Here is a 10,166-nt window from a genome sequence, read left to right as displayed (position 1 = left end):
GATTAACTGTTCCTCTGTTGTTGTGTTTCTTAGATGATCTGTCCAGTACTGAGACAGGCGTGAGCAAGTCCTCCCTTATTATCACAAATCAGATGCTTCTTCTTTTACTCAGGAGTGTGATTTGTGGAGAGGACATTTTTCTTTGTTCTGTGCTGTTCCCTCTCTTTGTCTCAGTGCAGTTGAGTCTGGTCTGCCATCTGTACAGTGGCTGTGACTGCTGGTATAGGGTCTAGCTGCTTTTGCAGAAGCCATGGCAATTGTGGTGGTTATGGTGGGCTACCTGCATGAAAATTGTGTTTTTGATGTGCTTCTTATCTGGTCGTGGCTGGATGCAGCTTCCCCTGACTCCATGCCTTAGGATACTGGATGTACCAGGGCAGTGTTGTGGCTGTGTTCAGCTTTCTGTACCTCCATGCATCCAGACCCCAGCAGGGCCCAGACAATGGCAGCAGCTTGTTTAGTTATGGCTGTGTTTTGCTTCCTCTGGCTCCATGCCTCATTCTGAGATGTTGTGGAGCAGTTGGGGAGAAGGAGGAGAGGAAGCAGGGTGGGAAGATGGGAAATGAGGCAGAGCATGATTGAAACCTGTGGCCTCCCTCATTTCTGCAGGGGAGACCAGGGTGCTTGTAGAGATCTGGGTTGTCACTGGGTTTGATGCAGATGTCAGGCGTGTGTGACTCAAGCCCTCAGCCCCCAAATGCCCCAGCTCAAGAGCCTGGAGTGCTTCCTGCAGCAGCTCATTTGTTGTCAGTGGGCTGGGGGATAATACTGATGCCTTCAGCTTCCCATTGCCCTGGCTTGAGAGACCAGGCCATTTCTTGTGTGGCTCGATGGTCAACACTGGGCTGGTTGCAGATGTTAGGGGGTGTGGCCAAGGCACTTAGCCCTCAATACCAGTTTGAAATCCCAGGGCACTACCATCAGTTGCTTGGTGGCCATCACTGTGGTGGTTGTGGATTTGGGGGCAGGATGGCTGAGGACCTTGGCCCCCCTACAGCCCTGGCTCGGGAGCCCAGGTTGCTTCTTGCACTGGCTTGATGGTCATCATTGGGCTCATTTTTGATGTCAGGGGTTGGCCGAGACACTTGGTCCCCCACAGCCCCAACTTGGGAGCCCAGGGGCTTCTGGTTCTTTTAGGTTTTATAGGTGTTCTTTGGTGGTGTTAGACTTTTATTAGTTAAGACCAAAATTTGTTTCTGATCTGTGGGTGTTTTGTTTTTTCTTTCACTTCTGGGTTGGATTACTCTCTGTTCCCACCACTTAAGCGCTGCACCAGGACAAGTTTGCTATCCTTTGGTTACATCTAAAATGGAGGAACTTCCTGAGGTGACCAGCACTTGAGCTTTGTGGTTTAGCTAAATTACTGCTTTGCTCCTGATTCCCTGGGGAAGGCTTTTTGTGCAGCTTATGCTTTAATGCTTGACCTTCTATGTACTTCCAGGTCTCATGAGATCTGGTACACTTGGGTTGTATGGAAATTCTGGTCTGGGCCTGAGGCTTTGTAGCAAACTGCAACCTGGCAATTCTACAATCCTGACCAGTCTAAACTGAGTGATCCCATGCTGATTGGAGGGCAGATCAGTTGTCCATGCTCTGCACCAATGTTCCCGTGGTGGGCCTATCTTTCCAACCACCCACACTCCAAACACTTCCCATAGGATAGGCCATAATCTGGTCCCTTGTCATGACTCACTGGCTTCTCAGTGGCTCCTTTTTTTCTGTTGTCTGTCTCTCCTCATTCTCATGTGGGTCCACAGAAACCCTGTTAATGGTCTTGCTGGCCTGGGGGACAGAAGTCTTTCTTCTCCCCTGTCACTTCCATGTAACTTCATACAAAGGGCACAGCTGTGGCTTTTGTTATATCTGAGTTTTAAAGGAGACATACGCAGAAGGATGTTTAAAAGATTTATTCCGGCCGGGGTCACAGCAGCCAATTCAAACTGTGGCACTGAGCCTCAGTTACTTTCGGTTTTTATGTTTAGCTTGGTGTGATCGGATAATCGTTCGATTTGCGTTTAGCAAATGCAAGCAAGCCATGAGTACATGAGCTAATTTTGCGGTTAGCATTTGGCAGGGACTTTCCAACCATCCCTGGCAAGGAATTTCTGACCATCCTACCCCCTCCCTACTATCCTTGAGATGAACCAAAATAGATTTTTTTTGCAAAATAGTATTACTCGTGTTTAACCTTGAGCTGTTAACTAGTGACATTCTGTAAGGCATACAAGATGTTTTGCAAGAGCAAGCACAGCTGGTTTACAAAATCTAAAATATGAAAGTTAGCAAAGCATAAAACTTTCCTTACAGGCATAATTTTGAACAAGCTTTAGGTAAGGCCTTTATTACTCCTGAGTACAAGAGCAGCAAGTATGGTTACTTGAGGAGGGTCCTTCTTCTTCTTTTTAAAGAAGTAGACTTGCCTATTTTTTACTTATAGAAAAGCTAAGAGCTAGCAGCCCATGGTTTCTTGCTTACACGAGCACAAGCCTGTGATCATAGAGCTGTAGGGTACAGAAATATTCAGCAGCTTGTATTGGAACAAGATGGGGTAATGATGTTACCCGTAACACTTTTACCACCTCTTGCTCCATGTGTTTACCAGCTCCACCCTTAAAGTGGCTGGGGCTTGAAATGGTGGGGAAGATTTTTTTCTTTCTCTCATCATGGCTTCTCCTACCTTTGTGAACACTGGAGGTCTCTTCTTCTCTTCCCCTGAGCTCTAGCAGCCCCAGCTTGGCTGTCATTGCTTTTTAATGGTTGTAAACTGGTTGGTTTGTGGGAGAGAGTGACACTGGGGACCTTTTTATTCTGCCATCTTCACCAGAAGGGTTACCTCAGAATTTTGACATTAAATGCCACTTATTTATATTTTTTAAAATTTATTTTCTAAAGTACTGTGCTTCTTTCGTTTTTCCTACTCTCCCATTGTACGTAAATTTTTATGACCTTTTTTGCAAAACTCTCTCTTCAGTAAATGTAATTTTTTCTAATGTTTGAAGCTAGCACAGAGCCAGTCAGTGGGTTGAATAGAAATACTTCCATGACAATATACAAATCACACACATAACGGTTAAGAGATTAAATCTGCAATCATTTAAATTGCCACAAACAGTAACATTTTTCATATTATATTTAGTGAAAAGTAGTGTCTAGAAGTAAGAGGTATCCTTTATTCCTATTCCTCATAGTTTTAAATGGGAACACGTAATAGACATGATTGTGTGTACCACGTGCTCTGTACTTCAGGACTATCCTGTGTTTTTGTCTGCAGTGATGAAGTGCTAGGAGGGGCAACCGAGCAAATCCCAGTTACACTTCATATTACCTTGTGCATGGTTCTACCTGCACATAGATCTGCTTACCTAGCAATGTCCCCAGTGCCTCTTTTCACTGAAGGAGCCTCCTGGAGTTGACAGTTGCCCCTTCTCTGTCCTTATAGCCTTGGCGAGGGGAGGAGACCCAAGTACCAAGGAGGGGTAAGTACGAGTAAGACAAAATGGGGTCCAGCATAGAACCTGAGGTGTGGCTGAATGCAGGTGTGTGGGGGGAAATAGGATAATTTAGTCAGGCTCCCGTGACATTTTTTGTAAACAAATTGTGTGCAGGTGGAGTTAGTGTGTATGTGCACCCATGTATCTTTCTAGTTAATTGCTTTCATGTGTTCTTGAGTTTGTGAAGCAGTGCTGGCCAGCAAAAGTGGTGCCTAAGCATCTAACAATAGAGCATTTTTACTCTGCTGGCAGCTGCTCAGTTTCAGTTTTTCTTTGTACTTTGCCAGTAGGAGTTTAGTCTCTGAGTTTCTCCTTTGTAGTGCCTAGCTCCTAGATGTGTGTGTGTGCTGAATAAAGTCTACTCTTTATTCAACCAAGGTTCCAAGGACCTTTTTGCCAGTTACCTAGCTCATAGGCCTGTGTGTGAAGAGTTTGTGATTGGGCTCTAGGGGTCTGTGAGCTTCAGACCCTAGCTCTAGCTCTAAAAGGTTTTGCAGTGCTCATTGGACAGAAAGGTCACTTCCACTTGCCACCCTCTCTCCCCTATTCTCTGGTACCAGTGGACAGAATCTACAGCACCATTATTTCTTTTTCATTTTGAACTCTGCATTATTTCCTTTTTTTCTGTTCTTTAGGGGTTTTTGTTTTCAGTTTCAAAATGTTTCTAATTTGTTTTGTGACCTTATGACTTAGTGACTGGAATTTCTTGTTTAATTTCCACATATTTGTGAACTACTGAAATATCCTCCAGCTAATCATTGTCAACTTAAATCTATTGTGGTCAGAGAACATACTTTGTGTGATTTCAATCCTCACATTTATTGAGGCTATTTTATGGCCTAGCAAATGGTGTTTTCTGTGGTCCTTCCATGTGTACTTTAACAGAATGTGTATTCTGTTGTTGGGTGGCAAGTTGTACATACACATATCTGTTGTTGCCCAGGGCTCTTATACCATTGTCACTACTTTGCCTAGTTGTTCTACCCATTAGTGCAAATTGCACTGGGCATCTCCAAATATTTATGTAGAATAGACTACTTCTCTCTTAATTTCTTCCTCAATTATTTTTATTTAATGATGAGCCTCTGTGTTTGATGCACGTGTATCTATAATTGTCATGATGTTCTCATGACTGATATATGTTTGTCATTATAAAATTTCCCTTTTTATCCCCAATAACTTTTTAAAAAATATATATTTTGTCTGATATTAGTATGGCCAGCCAGTGTAGCTGTTTTTTAGTTCTGTTTACCTTGTGTATCTTTTGCCATCCATTAATTTTTAACCAATTTCTGTCTTTTAACTGAAAGTGTTTTCCTATGCACAATATTTATTTTTTTCTTGTTTATATTTTTAAAAATTCATTTGGGCAATTCCTGCCTGTTAAAAAATTTATTTTGTTTTAAGTGACAGACTATGACTGCATATGGTCATGAGGTATAATGTGATGTTTCAACACGTATACATTGTGAAATGATAAAACCAGATGGATTAACATTCATTACCTCACATACTTATCATCACTTCATGGTGAGATTATTTAGAATCCACTGTTAGCAACTTTGAAATATACAATGCATTACTCTAAGCTATATTCACCATGCTGTGTGGTACATCACCAGAACTCATTCCTCCTGCCAAATTTAAACTTTGTACCATTTGAACATGTCCACATTTACCCTTGACCCCCAAACTAACCCTCAGTTTCTCGTTATCTCCATTCTATTTTCCATTTCTCTTAGTTTGAGATTTTCAGACTACATACAACTAAAATTAAGTAGTATTTGCGTGCTTTTTTGAGCCTATTTTACTTAATACGATGTCCTCTAGATTCAGCTATCTTGCCACAATTGACAATTTGTTTCTCTTAAGGCTGAATAGAATTCCATTTTTTATATGCATCACATTTATATTTGTCTTAGTGCATTTTTATTGCTATAACAGAATACCTGAGACTGGCTAATGTATAAAGTACAGAGATCTATTTGGCTTATGATTGTGGGACAGCTGCATCTGGCATGGGCTTCAGGCTGCTGCTTCTCATGGTGGAAATGGCAGGCAGCCAGCAGGTACAAGTTGATCACATGGTGAGAGGAAGCAAGAGAGCAAGAGGATGTGCCAAGGTCTTTTAAACAACCAGCTCTCACAGGAACTAAAAGAGTGAGAACCCACTTACTAACCCTCCTCCCCCAAAGAGGGCATTCATCCACATGTCTCAAACAGCTTCCAGCACTGCCATTTTGGGGAACAGATTTCCACATGAGTTTTAGGGGAATGACACATCCAAACTCTCTCAGTTTTATCTGTTCATTTCTGTAGTTTTGATATTGAGCATTTCTGTAGTTTTGATATGTTGCTGTGTTAAGAATAATGGTGTAATGAGCATTGGAATCGTGACATCTCTTTGACAAAGTGATTTCACTTCATTTGAACATATACGCAGAAGTGGAGTTGTTAGATCTATGGTAGATTTATTTTTAGCTTTTTGAGTAAACTTTACATTTATTTCCAAAATGGTTATCTAACTTACACTCCCAGCTACAGTGTGTGAAGGTTCTCTTTTATTCACATGCTTATGAATTTATCTATCATCTTTTTGATAATAGGCATTCTAACGGGGTAATGTGTTCTCATTGTGGTTTTTAAATTGCAATTGCCAGCATTAGTGAACTTGAGGATTTTTTCATACTTCTCTTTGCCATTTTATGTCTTCTTTTGTGAAATATCTATTCAGGTTCTTTGCTCATTTTTGAATAGGATTATATGGGTTTTTGTTATCATGTACTGTGAGTCTTTTTATATGTTTTTTGTGTTAACTATTTATCAGACATACGGTATGCAGATATTTACTCTAAATCTTTGATGTCTCCTCACTTTGCTGTTTCATTTTCTGAGCAGAAGCACAAGTTACTCTAAATACCAGTTTGTACATGTGATTTATTTATTCTCATTCAGTGTATTCTCTAATTTCCACTGGATGTAAAAATGTTTTGATACTGTGCCAAAACTTCCTGTCTAACACAGGTGTGATTAACCCATCTCATAGATAGAAAAATGAGAGGCTGAGTTTTAGGTTTGTTGGTCTAGGTCTCAGGCTGGCTGTAGAATGTGTTCACCATGCTGTATTCTCCCATTTTTCCATGGAAACCACATTCTCCAGTCTGGAAGACTGGGTGGGCCTCTCTCATTAACCACATCAGTGACCTGATGTGGGAGCCTGTCCAGAGAAGAAATCTCTTTGTACTTCATTCAATGTATTTGGGCCCAGGAAGTGCACACCTTGACTCCCTTCATTTGTTTTCATTGGGTTTCTTCATATAGGGGGATTTGAAGTCTACCTCAAGTACACACATCAGAAGACCAGTTTGATCAACTTTCTAGACACTAAGAATTATTCACATATTCCTGTTGAAAATGTCAGTTATACATCTTATTCTCATAAGTGGACAAACTACACATTTCTATTTTTCAGTATACCCGTGAGAACTACAGCATAGAACTGACTGGCTTTGGATTCCAGCTTGTTCACCCTCTTTTTTTTTTTTTAATAATAAGGATCTGGTGGGTTCTAGATCCTCTGGACTCATGGCAAGAGCATCTCAGGTCTTATCTCTCTTCCTTGAGGGACCTGAATATGAACAATCCAGAGACCAGGAGGCTTCGGATGCACCCGGGCCCAGGCCACTGGCAGAGTCAAGCCAAGGCTTTACCCACTTTCAGGACCCTAGAAATGTGTAACGGTTCTTTCTTCTTCAAACATTCCTTCAGTCTCCCAAAGATACTTTTAAAAATGCTATTGAAACCAATCCCCAAAGTAGTCATCATTAGCAATATATAGTAATGTAACTAACTCCTGGTTTAATTTCATTACATATAATAATTCACTGCTGGAAGAATTGTCTGTACTTGAATCAGGCACATTTCCTTCTGTGGGTGGGATACCTGAATTTGGGCCTCTAAATGTTTAGTCAGCTGGACAGAAGAAGGCCAGTGTGGATTGGGATGTTTGGCTGCTCTGTTATTTGATCAATGGAATATTCATTGTACTAGTCCCCATCCACTACATCAAGTGATCAAGTGTATTTTGCCTGGTGTATTATGGAATTCTAGATTAGCTTCCTTCGGCAGATCTCTTCAATGACATATATTATAGACACTAATGAAGGAATGATATGAAATCTAGTTGCTGCCCTATGTATTTTTGTAGATTCCATTGTAAAATCTATTGCTGAGCAACAGAACATTAACATCTCTAGCCAGGGTAGCCTTAGATAATACAACAGTTCTTGATTATTACTCAGGAAGATGTTGACTGTCATTGCTAACACTACATGCAGTTCCTGAGTAAACTCCTCTGGGGCAATTGATATTCAGTTGCATAAAACAAGAGAACAAGCTGCAAGGCCACTGTAAGCCTCACCTAGTTCTCCACTGCCATTAGATTCATTTAATTGAATGCTTTTAAGTGTAATTAATGGCTTAAAACCATTACACATCCTGGAATTGTCATGTTTCTGTTATTTTTACTATGCATTTCTTTTTTTAAACTGTGTACTCATTATCTATTGTCTGTATAGAAATGCTGTTCCTGCACAGTGCTTTGAGATGATAACCAATGCCTGAAAATAAGATAAATCAAACTTAAAGATAAAATCCAGACAACCCAGGCCAAAAAAACTGTTCAAGTCCTCTTCATTTCTCAGATGTAATTAGAAGGCTCCTGACACTGACTTACAGCAGTTCATTACCCCCAATTTGAGACCGCATCCACTGACTGGAACATGTTCATCCCAGCAACAAGGGACAAAAAAAATCTGACATTAGACTTATTTATCAGTGATGATTTCAAATAAAGCTCTTGATGAAAGGGGAGAATGTAAAAGCTGATGAAATTAATTTCTGTAAGGACAGAAAAAATAGAGGCAGAAAATGCACAAGAGGTGAGGGCTCCTGCTTGCTTGTCTGAGGTAAGAATTTTTCCAAGGACCTTCCAAAAATCTACCAGAAAGTCCTTCACATCTTCCATCATATCCACCATTGTACAAACACACATTTCTGTAACAAAGTTGATCATTAGACATCACTTGCTATTGCACTAAATCAGATAAAATGCTTCAAACAGAAACTGCCTAGTAATGGCATCTCAACCAAAGAACTGATGACAAATCTGACTTTGAGGTTCCAAAACCAATGAACTCTGTTTCCAAGCAGCTTATGTGACCTTCTCCCTTAATTCCAAGAAAATCTTCTCTCACCCTTCCCTCACAGAATGCCTTCATGGCTTGTCATGGTGTGTTTCCCAGATTTCAATGTAATTTTACATTCATGAGTAAACTCAACATGCTTGGAGATTATTATTCTCTACTGTATTTTTTTTTCTAGGTTAACAGAAGAAAAGTACCTTAACATGATACATGCCACATATGACAGCCCCAAAGTTAACACTATCCTCAATGGTGAAAAGTTAAAAAAAACTTTTCCTGGAAGAGCAGAAACAAGATGAAGATGTCCACCCTCTCCACCTTTGTTCATCATAGTACTAAAATTTCTAGCCAGAGAAATTAAGCAAAAACAAAGCAAAACAAAACAAAGATAAAAGACAACCAACTAGAAAATTTGGGCTATATGCTCTTCCTATTAATACACTGATACAAGGCAGGACTCCAAATGAGTGTTTCCACTACACCACTTCTAGCATTTATATATGTAAATATTCTGAACATACGTATGTTGCAATTCAACATATTTCACCCAAATTTAGATAGAAAAAATACATACATAATTACATTCCTTGTGGTATACTGTTCCAGTAATTGTTCCAAATGACAAGAGTTCAGGTATCCACATCCTCATGTAGTCCCCCCTGACTACATGGGCTTTGCCATTGGACTTGCTTTGGTCAAGAGGACATCAGTAAATGTGATGAAAACATACATTTAAAAAGTGTCTGCTACTAGGGGCTGCATTCTTAGATGTGTTTATATTCAGATGAAGTCTGGGGCTATCCTGTTGGAGAAAAAGGGAATAGCCAATAGTCAGCAAACTCAGGACATGTAGCAAAGCCATGTTGAACCAAACAGCCTCAGTCAAGTCACAAGGTGCCTACAGTCTCATCTGCAAACCAGAAAACACCAGAAGAGAAATTTCTCCACTGAGTTCTGCCCAAATTCTGATCTGCAGAGACATGATTAAATTAAATAATTATTTTTAAGCCAATACGTTTTTGTTGATTTCTCACATAGGAAAGAATGACATATCTATGCATATGAAAGTCAACATTTTTACCCATTTGAAGAGTAGGAGAGACACTTTTCAATTACATGCCAAATACACTAAGTAGAAATTTATAGTCACATGTAGAAGTTTGAAAACCACAAAAAAATCGAGTAAACCAATTTGGTTGAAGCTATGTGCATAAAACAAAATCAATTTTCTGAAGATTAAGAGAGCATGTCTTGTTTATTACATCATAACATAATTCTGATAAGGGAGCACTGTACTGTGCTTTATTTACTTTTCATGTTTTTTTTTTTTTTTTTTTTTCGTGACCGGCACTCAGCCAGTGAGTGCACTGGTCAGTCCTATATAGGATCCGAACCCGTGGTGGGAGCGTCGCCGCGCTGCCAGCGCAGCAATCTACCAAGTGCGCCACAGGCTCGGCCCACTTTTCATGTG

The sequence above is a fragment of the Cynocephalus volans genome, chromosome Y, assembly GCF_027409185.1.
Source record: "Cynocephalus volans isolate mCynVol1 chromosome Y, mCynVol1.pri, whole genome shotgun sequence".
Classification (NCBI taxonomy): Eukaryota; Metazoa; Chordata; class Mammalia; order Dermoptera; family Cynocephalidae; genus Cynocephalus; species Cynocephalus volans.
The sequence above is the reverse complement of the archived record's forward strand: the minus strand, read 5'-3'. Positions refer to the sequence as shown.